The following is a 20,318-nucleotide window of genomic DNA, read 5'->3' as shown; positions in this document are numbered from 1 at the left end:
TAACGAATCCGACTAGGAACCATGAGGTTGCAGGTTCGATCCCTGGCCTTGCTCAGTGGGTTAAGGATCTGGTGTTGCCATGAGCTGTGGTGTAGGTCACTGACATGGCTCAGATCCTGTGTTGCTGTGGTTCTTGCATAGGCCAGCAGCCACAGTTCTGATTAGACTCCTGGCCTGGGAACATCCATATTCTGCAGATGTGGCTCTAGAAAAGATTTAAAAAAAAAAGGGCTATAAAGAAAAAGGACATTTTATAATGACTAAAGGAATCAATACAGGATGAGAATATTACACTTGTTAACATATACACACCCAGTACAGGACCACCTAAATATATAAAGCAAATACTAACAGACATAAAGGAGGAAATTTACAATAATGAAACAATAGTAGGAGACTTTGTCTTCACTGGCATAAATGGACAGATTATCCAAACAGAAAATTAATAAGGCAATGGTGGTCTTAAGCAACATGATAGACCAGTTGGACTTAATTTCTATCTACAGGACATTACATCCCCAGAAAGCAGAATACACATTCTTTGCATGCACATGGAACATTCTCCAAGATAGATCACATACTAGGTCATAAAACAGCCTCAACAAAATTTAAAAAAATAGGAATTACACCAAACATTTTTTTATGACCACAATGGTATGAAATTAGAGATAAACTACAGAAAGAAAAATGGGAAAAGAACAAACACAGACTATACAACATGCTACTATAAACTACTGGATCAGTGAAGAAATCAAAGAGGAAATCAGACAAGACCTTGAGACTTTAAAAATGGAAATAAAAGTTTCCAAAACAATGGGATGCAACAAAAGCAGTTCTAAGAGGGAAGTTCATAGCAATACAGGCTAGTATAACCTACCACCCAAAAGAATTAGGTAAGAACAAGTTCACAGTCAGCAAAAGGAATAAAAAAGCTCATAGAGGAAATAAAGAAATTAGATGTCAAAAAAAAAAAACGATAAAAAAGATGAAAGTCGAGTTCCCGTCATGGCTCAGTGGTTAACGAATCCAACTAGGAACCATGAGATTGAGGGTTCAATCGCTGGTCTCACTCAGTGGGTTAAGGATCCAGCATTGCTGTGAGCTATGGTGTAGGTCACAGACACGGTTTGTATCCCATGTTGCTGTGGTTGTGGCATAGGCCAGCAGCTACAGCTCCAATTAGACCTCTAGCCTGGGAACCTCCATATGCCACAGGTTCGGTCCTAGAAGAGACAAAAAAATAAAGATGAAAGCAAGAGCTGGTTTTGGAAAACATAAAATTGATAAACCTGCCAGACTCAAGAAGAAAAGAGACAGAACCCAAATAAAGTAAGAAATGAAAGAAATAGCAACTGATACAACAGAGATACCAAAAATTATAAGAGAATACTATGAACAATTATACATCAACAAATTGGACAACCTAAAAGAAATGTACAAATTTCTAGAAACATACAGCATGCCAAGATTGAGTTTAAAAAAAACAGGCAATTTAAACAGATTTACCACAGAGGTGAGATTGAATTTGTAACTTTAAAAAACTCTCTGCAAACAAAAATTCAGGACTGGACAGCCTCATGTGGAATCCTATCAACATGTAAAGAAGAACTAGTACCTATGCTTCTCAAACTATTCTCAAAAATTGAGAGGGGTAACAGTCCCAAATTCATTCTACAATGCCACCATCATCCTGATATAAAAACCAGACCAAGATACTACAAAAAATTACAGGCCAATATCTTTTATGAATGTGAATGCAAAAAAAAATCCTTAACAATATTAGCAAGCTGAATATATGGAAGGATCATAAACCACAATCAAGCTGTATTTATTCCAGGGTCACAAAGATAGTTCAAAATACACAAATCAATGTGATACACCACATTTAAAAAAGCAAAGATAAAAGTCACATGATTATCTCATTAAGAGAAAGAAATATTGAACATTTATTCATGATAAAAACTCTCAAAGTGGATATAGAGAAAACATATTACAATATAGTAAAGGCTACTCATTTATGACAAACCCACAGAGATGAAAAACTGAAAGCCTTCCCTCTAAATTCAAGAATTTGTCTACTGCTTCTACTTAATGTAGTACCGGAAGTCCTAGCCACAGCAATCAGATAAGAAAAGGTATCCAAATTGGAAGGGAAGAGGTAAAACTATTTGCAGATGATATAATACTCTATATAGAGAACCCTAAAGTCTGTACCCAATAACTACTAGAATAAATGAATTCAGAAAAGTTATAGGATTTAAGACTCAAATTTTTTCATTTCTGCAAGCTAATATTATAAAGTTTTAAAAAATCCCATTTGAAATTGCACCAAAAGCAAATGAAAGGGGAGTTCTAACTGTGGTTCAGTGGGTTAAAGATTTGGCATTGTCTCTACAGTGGCTCAGGGTGTTGCTTAGGTGCATGTTTGATTCCCCAGCCCAGCACAGTGGGTTAAGGATCCAGCATTGTTGCAGCTTTGGCATAGTTTGTAGCTGTGGCTCAGATTTGATCTGTGGCCTGGGAACTTCCATATGCCATGGGTGCAGGAAAAAAAAAAAAAAGACCTATACTACTCCAACAAGTATGAATCACCTTCAGTTTCCTTCAATGATTTAAAGAAATGGAAAGATATCCACACTCTTGGTTAGTATGATCATTTTAACAATATCAATTCTTCCAATCCAAGTCATCTACAGATTTAATGCAATCCCTATCAAAATACCCATGACAGGTGTTCCTGTTGTGGCACAGTGGTTAACGAATCGGACTAGGAACCATGAGGTTGCGGGTTCGGTCCCTACCCTTGCTCAGTGGGTTAATGATCTGGCGTTGCCGTGAGCTGTGGTGTAGGTTGCAGACGTGCCTCGGATCCCGTGTTACTGTGGCTGTGGTGTAGGCTGGCAGCTACAGCTCCGGTTAGACGCCTAGCCTGGGAACCTCCATATGCCACAGGAGCGACCCTAGAAAATGCAGAAAGACAAAAAAAAAAAAAAGAAAAACCCATGACATTGTTCACAGTACTAGAGCAAATACTCTTAAAATTTCTACTGATCCATAAAAGACCCAGAACTGCCAAGTCAATCTTGAGAAAAAAGAAAAAAGTTGGAGGTATAACTCCTCAGACTTCAGACTATACTACAAAGATAGTGTAATGAAAACAATGTAGTGTTGGCACCAAAACAGACACATAGATCAATGGAATGGAATAGAGCCCAGAAATAAACCTGAACACCTATGGTCAATCAATCTATGACAAAGGAGGCAAGAACATACAATGCAGAAACAGTCTCTTCAATAAGTGGTGCTAGCCACCTTTGCTCAACATAGTTTTGGAAGTCCTAGGTACAGCAAGAAGAAAAAAGAAATAAGAGGAACACAAATTGGAAAAGAAGATAAACTGTCACTGTTTGTAGGTGACATGATACTATACATAGAAAATCCTAAAGATGCTATCAGAAAACTACTAGAGCTCATCAATTAATTTGGTAAACTTGCAGGATACAAAATGAATACACAGAAATCTCTTGCATTTCTATACACTAACAACAAAAGATCAGAAAGAGGAATCAAGGAAATAATCCCATTTACCATCACATCAAAAAGAATAACTAGGAATAAACCTACCCAGGGAAATAAAAGACCTGTACTCTGAAAACTATGACTCTGGTGAAAGAAATTGAAAATGACAAAAATGCATGGAAAGATATACCATGTTCTTGGATTGGAAGGATCAATATCATCAAAATGGCTATACTACCAAGGCAATCTACAAATTCAGGGCAATCCCTAACAAATTACCAATGGCATTTTTCGCAGAACTAGAAAAAAAAATTTAATTTGTATGGAAACACAAAAGACCCCAAATAGCCAAAGCAATCTTCAGAAAGAAAAAGTAGAGCTGGAGGAATCAGGCTCCCTGACTTCGGAGTATACTACAAAGCTACAGTCATCAGGAGTTCCCATTGTGGCTCAGCAGAAATGAATCTGACTAGCATCCATGAGGATGCAGGTTTGATCCTTGGCCGCAATCAGTGGGTTAAGGATCTGGCATTGTCGTGAGCTGTGGTGTAGGTCGCAGATGCAGCTCGGATCTTGTATTCCTGTGGCTGTGGCATAGGCCAGTGGCTACAGCTCTGATTTGACCCCTAGCCTGGGAACCTCCATATGCTGCGGGTACAGCCCTAAAAAGCAAACAAAAAAACAAACAAAAACACTGCTACAGTCCTCAAAACAGTATAGTACTGGCACAGAAATATAGATCAGTGGAATAGGATAGAAAGCCCAGAAATAAATCCACACACCTGTGGTCAATTAATCTACAACAAAGAAGGCAAGAATATACAATAGAGAAAAAACAGTCTCTTCAATAAGTGATGCTAGGAAAACTGGACAGCTTCATGTAAAGTAATGAAATTAGTACACTTTCTAACACCATGCACAGAAATAAACTCAAAATGGATTAAAAATCTAAACATAAGATAATTCTTTTTTTTAAAGGCTTCACCTGCAGCATGTGGAATTTCCCAGGGTAGGGGTCGAATTAGAGCTGCAGCTGCCGGCCTACATCACAGCCATAGCAACACCAGATCCAGGCCGCTGAAACCTACACTGCCACTGGCAGCAACACTGGATCCTTAACCCACAGAGCAAGGCCAGAGATAGGACCCATATCCTCAGGTACACTTTGTTGGGGTCTTAACCCACTGAACCATAACAGGAACTCCCAGATACTATAAAATTCTTAGACGAAAACATAGGCAGAACACTCTTTGACATAAATCACAGCAATATCTTTTTGGTTCCTCCTCCTAGAATAATGAAAATAAAAAGAAACACAAATGAATAGGAGCTAATTAAACTTAAAAGCTTTCCCACAGCAAAGGAAACTATAAACAAAATATAACCCACAGAATGCAAGAAAATCTTTGCAGACTGACAAAGGATTACTATCCAAAATATATAAACATTTCATACAACTTTACATTTAAAAAATCAAAAATGGTCAGAAGATCTAACCAGACATTTCTCCAAAGAAGACAGACGGATGGCCAAAAAGCATATGAAAAAATGCTCAACATCACTAATTATTAGAGAAATGCAAATCAAAACTACAAACATCATCATCAAATAGTCTACAAAAAATAAATGCTGGAATGGGTGTGGAGAAAAGGGAACCCTCCTATACAGTTGGCGGGAACGTATGCTGATACAACCACTATGAGAACAGTATGGAGATTCCTTAAAAAACTCAATATACAACTACTGTATGATCCAGTAATCTCACTCCTGGGCATAGATCTGGAGAAAAATCATAATTCGAAAAGATACATGCACCCCAATGTTCTTGCAGCACTATTACAAGTAGCCAAGACATGGAAGCTACCTAAATGTCCATAAACAGGGAATTGGATAAAGAAGACATGGTACAATAGAATATTACTCAGCCATAAAAAAGAATGAAATAATGGCATTTGCAACAACATGGATGGACCTAGAAATTATCATACTAAGTGAAGTAAAAGAAAGACAAATATCGTATGAGATCACTACTATGTGGAATCTAATAAAAATGATACAAAATAACTTCTAAAGTAGAAACAGTCACAAAGATTTCAAAACCAAACTATGGTTACCAAAGGGGAAATGGGGGATAAATTAAGAGTTTAGGATTGACATATATATACTAGTATATATAAAATAGCTTAATAAAGACCTACTGTATAGCACAGAAAAATCCACTCAATACCATGCTATAGGACTTCTATTCTGGCCGACAGCATAACTACAAGGTGCTGTCACTGCTATGGCTCTGTTTTGATCCCTGGCCTTGAAACTTCCACAAGCCGTGGGTGCAGCTAATCGAATTTTTTAAAATACTGTTTAATAACCTAAATGAGCAAAGAATATGAAAAGGAATGGATATATGTACAACTGATTTGCTTTACACCTGAAACTAACACAAATTTGTAAGTCAACTATACTCCAATAAAATTAAAAAAAAAATTTTAGGTAGTGCTAGGAAAACTGGACAACTACATGTAAGACAGTGAGATTAGAGCATTCCCTAATACCATATACAAGAATATACTCAAAATGGTTTAAAGACTAAGTGTTAGATAGATATAAGACCTGAAACCATAAAACTCCTAGGAGAGAACATAGATGGAACACTCTGACCCAAGAAAATACTGCTCTGATTTATGTCATTCTCCTAAAGCAAAATAAGTAAAAGCAAAAATAAACAAATGGGATCCTAATTAAACTTAAAGGCTTTTGCACAGCCAAGAAAATCATAGATGAAATGAAAAGACAATCTATTGAATGAGAGAAAATATTTGCAAATGATATGACTGAGAAGGGATTAGTATACAAAATATACAGTTCATATGACTCAGTATTAAACAGCAACAACAAACAACCCAATCAAAACATGAGCAGAAGACCTAAATAGATATATCTCTGAAGCAGACAGGTAGATGGCTTATAGGCACATGAAAAAATGGTCAACATTGCTAATTGTTAGAGAAATGCAAATCAAAACAACAGGGAGGTGTCATTTCACACCTGTCAGAATGGCTATCATAAAGAAGTCTACGATTAATAAATTCTGCAGAGGGTGTGCAGAAAAGGGCACCCTCCTACACTATTGATAGGAGTGTGAATTGGTACAGCCACTGTGGAGAACAGTATGGAACTTCCTTAAAAAACTGAAAATAGTACTATGATCTAGCAATTCCACATCTGTGTATATATTCAGAAAAAAATGAAAGCACTAAAATATTTAAAAGATAGTGCACCCCAGTATTTGCAGCAGCACTATTTATAATAGCCAAGACACAGAAAAAACCAGGTACCCATCAATGGATGATTGGATTAAAAAGATGTGATATTTATATATGCAATGGAATGTTAGTCATAAAGAAGAATGAAATTCTGCCATTTGCAGCAGCATGGATGGACCTAGAAAATATTATGCTTAGTGAAACAAACCAAAGATGAGAACTGTATGATATATATATGTGAAATCTAAAACAATACATACAAATATATATGCAAAACAGAAACAGACTCTCAGACATAGAAAAAAAACATGGTTACCAAAGCAGAGATGGTAGCAGGGAGAGACATATTAGGGATATGGGATTAATAGATACAAACTACTGTATATAAAATATATAAGCAACAAGGATATACTATATAGCACAGGGGATTAATAATTATAATTATTATAATTATAATATAATTATAATATAATTATAATATAATTATATATAATTATAATTATAATTATTATTATTATAATTATAATAATTTATAATGGAGTATAATATGCAAAAATACTGAATCACTATGCTGTACACCTAAAACACAGTATTGAAAATCAACTACAATTTTTAAAATAGAGGGAGATAGTAATTGATTATACTCTGTTGAATAAACTTGTGTAAGTACATACCGAGAGAGAAGGAAATGCTTTCCTATACAGTTGAGTATCAACTAATAAATGTAGAAGAAACGATGAGGAAATATCAAACCATTTGGCAACCATTACAATGATGATTAGTTTAAGTGGGAATCATTAATAGATGCTAAGGCTTGAGACTAGGCCAATATCCCGTTATCAGAGATCTCCCCACAAAATATTTATCATTTACAAAGAGGAGAATGGTGGACTTCTCTAGCTGTAAATTCAGACACCAGCCTGAGCAGGTGATCAAGGTTAACATCAACAGTAGTGGGCTGGGTCAATGTCATATGCCTCCTGATGTGATACACTGAGAGCACAGTGTCACTTACGGACAGTAGTTTTCTATCGGTGTTAATATCTCAGTTTGGATGGTTACATTATGGCTTTGTGAGTAAGAAAGGGTCTTTGGGAGTTCCAGTTGTGGTGCAGCAGAAATGAATCTAGGAACCATGAGGTTGTGGGTTTGATCCCTGGCCTCTCTCAGTAGGTTAAGGATCTGGTGTTGCCATGAGCTGTGGTGTAGGTGGCAGACATGGCTTGGATTTGCTGTGGCTGTGGCCAGCAGCTGTAGCTTGGATTAGACCCCTAGCCTGGGAATCTCCACATGCCGTGAGTACAGTCCTAAAAAGACAAAAGGACAAAAAAAAAAAAAAAGCCCTTGTGTTCCAGAAATATACACTACATTTAGAAGTGAAGGGGCATCACGTTAGCAACTTGCTTTCAAGTGGTTCGGAAAATAATAGCAATGGACATTTACATGAAATTTACAAAGCAAATATATTAATAACTGGGGGAATTGTGATGAAGTGTATATGGCAATACTTTACTGTTTTTACAACTTTTCTGTGCATTTGAAATTTTTAAATTTCCCGAGATACCTTTTTAAAAATCATATTTATAATATAAAATGGTTTAATAATTAGAATTTTGACAAAGAGTTGGAAAAGAAACTGCATAGATTTCTGGCTGGGAAAGTATGTAAAAGTACTGTTTCTTATGGAAGGCTGTTTGTCACTATCAAATTTTAAAACACTCAGTAATTCTACTCTTAGGAATTAATGCTACAGATATATACATCTATGAAATGGTATAATCTTCAAGTTACATGAACTGCAAATATTCAAGTGCAAAATTATGTGAATACGCAACCATTTATGTGAAAGAGGAACCATGCATACATACTTACCTATAATTACTGATGTTAGAGAATAGAAAAGAAGATGAGTGGCTAGGTGGAATGGTAGGCAATATATTTTGTCCATCATTCTAAAAGTAAAAAATAAAAATAAACAAAAAGACAACCCACAGAATGGGAGAAAATATTTGCAAATGATGCAACTGACAAAGGATTAATCTCCAAAATATACAAACGCCTCCACCTCCTGAAGCTCAATATCAAAAAAGCAAACAACCCCATCAAAAAATGAGGAAAGTTTTGTCCAGATATATGCCCAAGAGTGGAATTGTTGGGTCATATGATAGTTCTATGCATAGATTTCTAAGGTTCTCCATACTGATCTCCATGGTAGTGGTACCAGCTTACATTCCCACCAACAGTGTAGGAGGGTTCCCTATTCTCCACACCCTCTCCAGCATTTGTTATTTGTGGACTTATTAATGATGGCCATTTTGACTGGTGTGAGGTGTTATCTCATGGTAGTTTCGATTTGCATTTCTCTAACAATCAGGGATGTTGAACATTGTTTCATGTGCTTGTTGGCCATCTGTACATCTTCCTTGGAGAAATGTCTATTCAGGTCTTTTGCCCATTTTTCCTTTGGGTTGTTGGCTTTTTTGCTGTTGAGTTGTACAAGTTGCTTGTATATTCTAGAGATTAAGCCCTTGTCGGTTGCATCATTTGAAACTATTTTCTCCCATTCTGTAAGTTGTCTTTTTGGTTTCCTTTGCTGTGCAAAAGCGTGTCAGTTTGATTAGGTCCCACTGGTTTATTTTTGCTTTTATTTCTGTTGCTTTGGGAGCCTGACCTGAGAAAACATGTGTAAGGTTGATATCAGAGAATGTTTTGCCTATGTTCTCTTCCAGGAGTTCGATGGTGTCTTGTTTTAAGTCTTTCAGCCATTTTGAGTTTATTTTCATGCATGGTGTGAGGGTGTGTTCTAGTTTCATTGCTTTGCATGCAACTGTCCAGGTTTCCCATCAATACTTGCTGAAAAGACTGTCTTTTTCCCATTTTATGTTCTTGCCTCCTTTGTCAAAGATTGACCATAGGTGTCTGGGCTTATTTCTGGGCTATTCTGTTCCTTTGGTCTGTACTTCTGTTTTGGTACCAGTACCACACTGTCTTGATGACTGTGGCTTTGTAATATTGCCTGAAGTCTGGGAGTTATACCTCCTGCTTGGCTTTTGTTCCTCAGCATTGCTTTGACAATTCTGGGTCTTTTGTGTTTCCATATAAATGTTTGGATTGTTTGTTCCAGTTCTGTGAAAAATGGCCTGGGTGATTGGATAGGGATTGCATTGAATCTGTAGATTGCTTTGGGTAGTATGGCCATTTTTACAATATTAATTTTTCCAATCCAGGAGCATGGAATATCTTTCCATTTCTTTACATCTTTAATTAATCTTCTGGTTCTCAGCATATAAGTCCTTTACCTCCTTAGGTGTATTCCCAGGTATTTTATTTTTTGGGGTGTAATTATAAAAGGTATATTTTTGTATTCCTTTTCTAATATTTCATAGTATACAGAAATGCAACTGATTTCTGAATGTTAATCTTATGTCCTGCTACTCTGCTGAATTTGTTGATCAGTTCAAGTAATTTTGGGGTTGAGTCCTTATGGTTTTCTATATATAATATCATGTACCTGCATGTTCATTGCAGCTCTATTCACAATAGCCAGGACATGGAAACAACTCAAGTGTCCATTAACAGATGATTGGATTAGGAAGATGTGCCATACATACACAATGGAATACTACTCAGCCATTAAAAGGCCATAATAATGCCATTTGCAGCAACATGGATGGAACTAGAGACTCTCATACTGAGTGAAGTCATAAAGAGAAAGACAAATACCATGTGATATCACATATCTGGACTCTAATATATGGCACAAATGAACCTTTCCACAGAAAAGAAAATCATGGACTTGGAGAATAGACTTGTGGTTGCCAAAGGGGAGGGGGATGGAGTGAGTTGTATTGGGATCTTGGGGTTAATGAATGTAAACAATTGCCTTTGGAATGGATTATCAATGAGATCCTGCTGTGTAGCACTGGGACCTATGTCTAGTCACTTATGATGGAGCATGATAATGTGTGAAAATAGAATGTGTACATGTATGTGTAACTGGGTCACCATGCTGTGCAGTAGAAAAAAATTGTATTGGGGAAATAATTTTAAAAAATTAAATTAATAATGGGCAGAAGGTCTAAATAGAAATTTCTTCAAAGACAACATATAGATGGCCAAGAAAAAAATGCTCAACATTACTAATTACTAGAGAAATGCAAGTCAAAACTACTTTACACCAACTAGAATAGCCATCATCAAAAAGTCTATGAATAATAAATACTGGAGAGAATATAGAGAAAAGAGAACCCTCTTACACTGTTGGTGGGAATGTAAATTGGTGCAACTACTATAGAAAAGTGTGGAGGTTCCTCAAAAAACTAAAAATAGAACTACATATGATCTAGCAATCCCACTCCTGGACATCTGTCCAGAGAAAACCATAAATCAAAAAGATACATGCACCCCAATGTTCATTGCAGCACTATTGGCAATAGGCAAGGCATGGAAGCAACCTAAATGTCCATTAACAGAAGAATGGATAAAGACAACGTGGCATGTATATATGTGTATGTGTATATACATACATACACATACATATACATACAATGGAACATTAGCCATAAAAAAGCATGAAATAATGCCCATCTCCAGCAACTTGGATGGACCTAGAAATTATCATACTAAGTGAAGTTAAATAGTGAAAGGCAAACATCATATGATATCACATATGTGGAATCTCAAAAAGGACACAAATGAACTTACTTGCAGAACAGAAACAGACTCACAGACTTCGAAAAACTTATGGTTACCAAAGGGGACAGGTTGTGGGGGGAGGGATGGACTGGAGGTTTGGAATTGGCCTATGCTCACTGAAGTATATGGATTGGCCAAAAAGGGACCAGCTGTATAACACAGAGAACTCTATATGGGAAAAGAATCAGAGAGAATGGGTATGTGTCTACGTATGACGGAATCATTTTGTCGTACAAAAGAAATTATCACAACCTTGTAAATCAACCATACTTCAATAAAACTTTTTAAAAAGCATAGATATGAGAGGTAGAGAATTGAGGCTATTTTGGGAATCAGTCAGATTCTATCTCTTCATGGGAGGAATCACAATTTTCCATCTCTTGACTCTAGACCTTGGCTGGTTGGATGAGGTCGAACTGACAGTGTGACAATCCCAGGCCTAGTGATACCTAGGGATGTGCCCAGGGAATCTGATTGGAAGATGAAGTACATAGAAAAGAGCCAGTAAACCCATATATATTAGCTGTTGTCATTACAGCACCATCAAAATATGTATTGTTTCAAGAATAAAGTTCATGTGGGTATAAATATTATGGTAAAAAAAATTCTAGACTAGCCAACAGCAAGCCCATCCAGAACCAAGTGAATTGCCCAGCTAAACTCAGCAGACCCACTCAGTGGACCCACTGAGTCTTGTGAGCATAATAAATGGATGTTTTAAGCCACTAAGTCTGGGGTAGTTTTTAATGCAGCATTCATGTGGCAATAAATATATAGCCATCATGAACCCCTTCTTATTGGGTCCTGTGTGAGACTTGGTGTCTGATAGAACTTACCTCTTACAAACACAGAAGTCCAAAAATATATTCAACTTTTCCTTGTCATCTTGGCAGCTGGGCATGGGCACATGACCTGGGTTCAGTTAATCAAGTGCTTTTATATGAAACTTTGAATGCAGCTACACCCACTAATTAAAGTGTCAAATTCTCCAGTGCCATTATTTGTTGGTGCTGTTTGTGCCAAATTATTGATGGTGTAATTGGCAGCTATGTGAGGTCCTAGCACTGACACTTGTATCTTCAGTTGATTCTTAGGAAGGGTTTTCAGTGCTGCCTCTATTTACCCATTTTCTGAGCCCCATTCTCCTGCTCCTAAAAAATAAGAAGGTATTGGTTAGCTCATGGAGTTAAGTTCGTTTTCTGTTTACGAGGTCCAGTGGACTGTTTTTTTCATTTAAAAGTTATTGAAGTATAGTTGATTTACAATGTTGTGATAATTTCTGCTATACAACAGTGAGTTATACATATGCACATTTCCATTCTTTTTTAGATCTTAAGTTGAATGTCATTCAGACTTTTGCAGTTGATTGGTCAGAATCTGCTGGTGTGAACAGTTCAAACTGTCATGTTGGTGAAGTTACAGAGAATAAAGGTAGGGGAGAATTTTAGGGATGTAGATGGTATTAATATGCCTCTACACTATTCTTTGAAACATAAGCAAAAAGATTAGCTTGGTATAACTCAGTCACTATAATATAGTATGGTCAAAATAGAGCTCCATCATGTGCCTTTGCATTGGAAATAAATTGTACCAAGACTCAAGTCCTAGCAGCCTTTTACATTAGGAATGACCAGGATTCAAGCTTTGAACTTTACCCCTAACCCATAACTTCTTTAGGTTTGTGGTTTCTAAGTTTTGACTGCTCTCACTATTTTGAAAAGAAATTTTTTTATAATGATTTTTATTTTTTCCATTATAGCTGATTTATAGTGTTCTGTCAATTTTATACTGCACAGCAAGGTGACCCAGTCACACATACATGTATACATTCCTGAAAAGAAATTTAGAAGCAGGAATATTGGCAGTGTACTTAAATGCCTACTATTGTCCCTGAAAAAGAGTATTAGCTATGGATATACCAAGTAACTCAGGAAATCTTGAATCAGACAAGAAATTGGATAACTACCAATTTTCCCATCTCTTGGCTGCCAATTAGTTTGAGGCTCAACAGAACTGGGACTCTGGCTAACTTTCAGCTGGCACTGGTTCAGTCTTTAAATCTCTTACATCTATCATGTCCCATTCCATGGTTTAGGCCCTTATCTCTCATCTAGATGATTACTGCAATGTGAGACAAGACTAGAGGCAGAGAAACCAAGCTTTTAACAGGGGACAGGCTTTCTGTGACTTGGTTTCTTCTTACTTCCCACTGCAACTCCTGCCAATCCTAGGATGGAAATAGACATTTGCATGATTGTACCAATTATTTTTGGAACACCAAGCACTTAAACACACTGGTCCCTATGATTAGAATGCCCTCCATACTTGATACTCATCCATCAATTCTCAACTCAAGCATCACCCACTATGTCAATGTTCAAGCAGAGTTGACTATCATCCTCTCTTACAGCAATGCTATCAATTTGACCCTGTCTCTACTATGGAGCACTGATTTCCTTGTGGTCTCTCTTACTGTTCAGAGTACGTTTGTATCCCCGTGTCATCGGCTATTGTGCCAAAGTACTCAAATTATGTCTATGGGCAGCCTTAGAGAAATAGGAAGAAAGAAAGAAGGAAGGGAGGGAGGGAGGAAGGAAAAGAAAGAGAAGGAAAAAAAAAGGATCTGAAATCCCAAGGGCTCAATTCTCTGTTCTACAAAGAAATAGTAAATCTTCATCCTGTCAACAAAAAAGTCCCTGACATTTAAGAACCATACTTAGAGTGACAAGATGAAAATACATAAAAATTACTGCCCTGAATTTTTAAAATTATTCTCAAGAAATCTATCAATCACATAAATAACAGTTCTTTCTTCCTTACTAACTACATAAGCTGAAAGGCTGGCAGGGTTTCATGGAAATTTTATGATCACTGGCGTCAGTATGGTTTAAATCTGGCCTTAGATAAAGTTTTTGCCCTCTGGATCTCAGTTCCTTGAATTGAAAGGATTGTATTGCACTGCTAGGAATCATATATGTGTGTATATATATAAGATATATATATATATACACACTCACAGGATACATATATCATTATACAGTTTTGTAATTTTTCCAGTGAACAGTCTTACAAGGACTAAAAACTGAGCACAGCCAAGGTTTCATTATGTAGAATTTTTTTTTTTAAAGAATATCATGATGTCCATATTATCCAGTTTTATACAGCATTTTTAAAATACTGAGGCATAACTGTATATACTGCCTTGGAACTGGTCCATGTCCTGTTCAACGGGGAAGTGTTTAACAGGTGCAATTATGACTATACTGATCATTTTAGAAAAAATTATAAAGAGATAGATACATGTGCATAAAAGTAGTGATGGAAACAATCACCAAAGCCATAGTGTGTAATATTTGAAAAGGGTGGGGGAGACATAAGAAAAATTTATTTATTGGTCTTTTTAGGGCTGAACCTGCAGCATATGGAAGTTCCCAGGCTAGGGCTCAAATCAAGAGCTGTAGCTGCTGGCCTACACCACAGCCCCAGCAACACAGGATCCAAGCCACAGCTGTGACATATACCACAGCTCAGCTCATGGCAACACCGGATCCTCAACCCACTGAGTGAGGCCAGGGATCAAACCCATATCCTAGTCGTGTTCGTTACTGCTAAGCCACGATGGGAACTCCGAGAAAAAGAATTTAAACAATTCCATTTTGATTGACATACTCTTTTGAGGACACTGTCTTAGTACATTCAGTCTGCTGCAAGAAAATACCACAAACTGGGTAGCTTATAAACATATTTCTCAGTTCTAAAAGCAAGGAAGTCTAAGATCAAGGCACCAACATGGTCACATAGAAACTGCCAACCCAGAGTAGTTTACACAGCAAAGTTGTCCTTCAGAAATGAAGATGAGATAAAGTTTTAGTGACAACCAAAAGCTAAGGGAGTTTATCACCACTATACCTGCTTTATAAGAGAGGCTAAAAGGTGTTCAAGTTAATACAAAAAGGTGCTGAGATGTAAGCTTATGAAAATAAGTATTATGCTGGTAAAGGTAAGGATCCAATCAGATTCAGAATACTCTAAAACTATGATATGTAACCACTTAACTCTAGTATAAAAGTTAAAGGACAGACTCTGCCCTGCCTGCCCAGCAGTCCGTGCCTTGTCACTGCCTGCTCTAGCCATGTTGAGGGCTCTTGGGTTGTAAATTGGTGCCCCATGCTCCTGAGGTGGCCCTCATGCAGCTCACACACCTCCAGCAATGCCTCAGGCAGCCGGTGACAGAGGGGCCACTGCAGGCCTGAACGTCTACTGGCTGTGCTTCTTCCTGGCCAGGGGTGTTGCCAGATGCTGTGCCAAAACAGTTCCTTCTGTGGATTGTGTAAAGGTTTTATCCCAAGTTCACAATCACCATTACAAATATTTTGTTCCCCCAAGGAGGGATACTTTGGATTGTATAAAGGGAATGGTGCAACGATCTGCATCTTCCGCTACGGTGCAATCCAGTTTATGAGCATTATAAAACATTTACTACATATCTGTGGGTTTCTGGTCTATGCACAGATTAATCGCTGGATGCATGGTAGGTTTAACAGCAGTTTATCTTTACTTACCTTCTTGACATGGTTAGAGTATACCTATCATTCCAGGTGAAAGAGAAGATACTCATACAGGAGTTATTCATACATTCAGAACAAATTATGCAAAGGAAGGTGATTTCTTTGCATTTTTTGAGGCCTGAAGCCTCCCGTATTAGGAATGGCTCCACATACAGGTGTTTCATTTTTTACTTTTGGTGCTTAAAGAGTGTTGGGCTTTCCCAAGTTCCCACCCTTCCTGGAAGCCCTTCAGACAATCCTGATATCTGAGTTTTGAAAACTTACTTTGTGGTGGTGTTGCTGGAACAATAATGTAAACAATATCTCGTACTTGGCGAAGTTTAACTCAGCCAGGGAAGACAAATACTATGTAATATCACTTTTATGTGGAATCTAAAAAATAATACAAATGAATCTAAGTACAAAACAGAAACAGACTCCCAGACAGAAAATAAACTTATGTTTACAAAAGGGGCAAAGGAGAGGGGGAGGGATAAAATAAGAGTATGGGATTAACAGATAAACAACAAGGATTTACTGCATAACATAGGGAACTATATTCAGTATCTTATAATAACCTATAATGGAAAATAACTGAAAAAAATATATAACTGAATCACTTTGTTGCATACCTGTAATTAACACAATATTGTAATTCAGCTATACTTAAGATATTGCTATTAATGTTGTTCCTAGCTTTTAATTGTAATCATGTAATCAAAGACTGACCTCAGTTATTATTATAAGACAGGCTTGGTCATACTGCAGCAGAATGTTGAGACCTGAAACTTTCAGTTATATGAAACTTAATACTGAATATCTTTTATTCTCATAGCAGATTATAGATTTGTTTTTTTAGATGATTTGATATGTAGTAGAAAACCTAAGTGGATTGTGAAATATCCGTTAATATAGATGTAAACATCAAAGAATGTTTCTAAGGTATTATGGCATGATATAGCAATTAGTTCTTCATGTAAAATAATTTTAGTGAAATATAAACTTAAGTATAAATGTAAAACATCATTTGAATTGTTATCCTTTATATTAAAATGGTTTAAAATGTAAGAATTCAATTTATTGTGTTCATTAATGTTTTACTATATATGTTTTATTATAAGCATGAGAAAGGGAAGAGAATAGTTATGGTTCTATCCTCAGAACAATTTGTAAAATAGTTTTCTAATGTCCTAAGTATCTTATGTCTGCTTCAATTGTTATTTTTTATGTGAAAGAATCATCATACCTTGGTTAAAGATTATATGAACTGGAGTTCCCTGGTGGCCTAGTGGTTAAGGATTCAACATTACTACTAGTGTGGCTTAAATTCAATCCCTGGCCTGGGAACTTCTGCATGCCACGGGTGTGGCCAAATAAGATGAACTGGTTTCATTTTCAAAGTCTTTATTTTAAAATAAGGAGTTCCCATCGTGGCTCAGTGGTTAACAAACCCAACTAGTATCCATAAGGACACGGATTTGATTCCTGGCCTTGCTCAGTGGGCTAAGGATCCAGCGTTGCCATGAGCTGTGGTGCAGGTCACAGACACAGCTCAGATCCTGCATTGCTGTGGTGCAGGTTGGCAACTGCAGCTCCGATTTGACCTCTAGCCTGGAAACCTCCATATGCCACAAGTGCAAACCTAAAAAGAAAAAAAAAATACGTGGATCTTTTTATGTTTTATAATTGTACCCACAGGTAAAAATATATGTGTTCCTAAAACTATTTTGTGTATTTTCATTTCTGGGCTACATGTATCTAAATACTATTATCAAATCTCAAGATAATTTAAATATATAAAATCTCAGTCATGTTGTCAGTAAATAAAGATGACAAATTTTTCAAATAAAATTTTGCATTCTATGTCTGTTGTAGAATATGTAGGATATTAAAAATTCTATTCAAAAAGTTAAAGGACAAAAGTATTAAAAATAGATATAGCTACATAATTTTTACTATATATACGGTAAAAAAAGATGTAAATTGTGACATTAAAAACAAAATGTGTTTGGGGGAGTAAAAGTGTAGAGTTTTTGTATGCAATCATAGTTTTGTTATCAGCATAAAATAGACTCATATCTATAAAATATTTCAAGAAAGCCATAGAATAACCAGAAAACAAAAATCTGTAGTAGATATACACAAGATAAAGAGAAGTGAATCAAATTATGACTATGGCAAATTAGCAATTCTAAAGGAAGACAGCAAGAGAGGAAGAAAGGAACAAAGGAAATAATAAAATGAAGAAAACAGTTAACAAGATGGCAATACAAAATCCTTACCTATCAATAAATACATTCAATGCAATGGATTATTCCCCAACCAAAAGGCAAAAAGTGACTGGGTGGATTAAAGAAAAAAGACCCAAATATATGCTGCCTAAAAGAGACTTGCTTCAGCTTCAAGGACATATGTAGGCTCAAAGTGAAAGGATGGATAAAAGTATTCCATGCAAGTAGAAACCAAAAGAGCAGGGGTAGCTATACTTGTATCAGACAAAAGAGACTTTAAATCCAAACTATTATAAGACACAAAGAAAGTCATTGTATAATGATAAAAGGGCCAACACATCAAAAGGCTGTAATAGTCATAAATATATATGCATCCAACACAGAGAACCTAAATACATTAAGCAAATGCCAACAGATATGAAGGAAGAAAGAGGAAACAATAATTATTAAAGGATTTCAATATCCCGCTTTCAACAATGCATAGATCAGAGTTCAAATCATGGTCAGTGGTTAACGAATCCAACTAGGAACCATGAGGTTGCGGGTTCAATCTCTGGCCTCACTCAGTGGGTTAAGGATCTGGTGTTGCTGTGAGATGTGGTATAGGTTGCAGATGTGGCTCAGATCCCGCGTTGCTGTGGTGTAGGCCAGTGGCTGCAGCTCTGATTAGACGTCTAGCCTGGGAACCTCTATATGCTGCAGGTGCAGCCCTAGAAAAGACAAAAAATAAATAAAAATTTAAAAAATTAAAAAAAAACAATGCATAGATCATCTAAGCAGAAAATCAGTAAGGAAACATTGGATTTGAAGTATGCTTTAGACCAAATGGACCTAACAGACATTTACAGAACATTGCATCAAATGGCAGCAAAATATACATTCTTCTCAAGTACATATGAAACCTTCTCCAAGGCAGATCATATGATAGGTAAAGAAAAAAGTTGCAGGAAATTTTACAAGAGTAAAATATTACAATTATACCAGGTGTCTTTTCTGACCAAAATGGTATGACTAGAAAACAACAGGAGGAAAACTGAAAAATTAAAATATGTTAAAATTAAACAACATACTCCTGAACAACCAGTAGGCCAAAGAAGAAATCAAATGCAAAATTAAGAAAATCTTAAAATAGGGAGTTCCCGTCGTGGCGCAGTGGTTAACGAATCCGACTAGGAACCATGAGGTTGCGGGTTCGGTCCCTGCCCAGAGGGTTAACGATCCGGCATTGCCATGAGCTGTGGTGTAGGTTGCAGACGCAGCTCGGATCCCGCGTTGCTGTGGCTCTGGCGTAGGCCGGTGGCTACAGCTCCAATTTGACCCCTAGCCTGGGAACCTCCATATGCCGTGGGAGCGGCCCAAGAAATAGCAACAACAACAACAACAACAACAACAACAACAACAACAAAGACAAAAGACAAAAGACAAAAAAAAAAGATCTTAAAATAAATGAAAATGGAAATGTGTAGTTTCATGTAGGGAATTTTACACTGATGAATGCTTAAATTAAGAAAGTCAAATTACATCAAAAGGATCATATACCATGATCAAGTGGGATTTATCCCAGGGATGCAAGGATTTTTCAATATCTGCAAATCAATCTGTGTGATACACCACATTAAAAAATAGGAGTTCCCATTGTGGTGTGGTGGTTAATGAATCTGAATAGGAACCATGAGGTTGCGGGTTTGATCCCCGGCCTTGCTCAGTAGGTTAACTGTGATGTAGGTTGCAGACATTGCTTGGATTCCACATGGCTGTGGCTGTGGCATAGGCTGGCAGCTGCAGCTCTGGTTACACCCCTAGCCTGGGAACCTCCATATGCTGCAGGTGCAACCCTAGAAAAGACAAAAAGACAAAAAAATTTTTTTAATTAAAAAATAAAAACCATATGATCATCTCAATAGATGCAGAAGAAGCTTTTGACAAAATTCAACACCCATTTATGATTAAAACTCTCCAGAAAGTCGGTTGGAGGGAAACTACTTTGACATAATAAACACCGTATATGACAAACTCATGGCTAACATCATACTCAATGATGAAAATCAGTAAGAATTTCCTCT

The 20,318-nt window shown here is 36.8% G+C and overlaps 1 pseudogene; it reads left to right on the top strand.

Moving 5' to 3' along the window:
• Window positions 1-11,670: 11,670 nt before the first annotated feature.
• On the top strand, window positions 11,671-16,399 carry LOC125137446 (graves disease carrier protein-like; annotated as a pseudogene).
• The last annotated feature ends 3,919 nt before the right edge of the window (window positions 16,400-20,318 follow it).

The sequence above is a fragment of the Phacochoerus africanus genome, chromosome 10 (assembly GCF_016906955.1).
Source record: "Phacochoerus africanus isolate WHEZ1 chromosome 10, ROS_Pafr_v1, whole genome shotgun sequence".
NCBI lineage: Eukaryota > Metazoa > Chordata > Mammalia > Artiodactyla > Suidae > Phacochoerus > Phacochoerus africanus.
The sequence above is the reverse complement of the archived record's forward strand: the minus strand, read 5'-3'. Positions and strand labels throughout refer to the sequence as shown.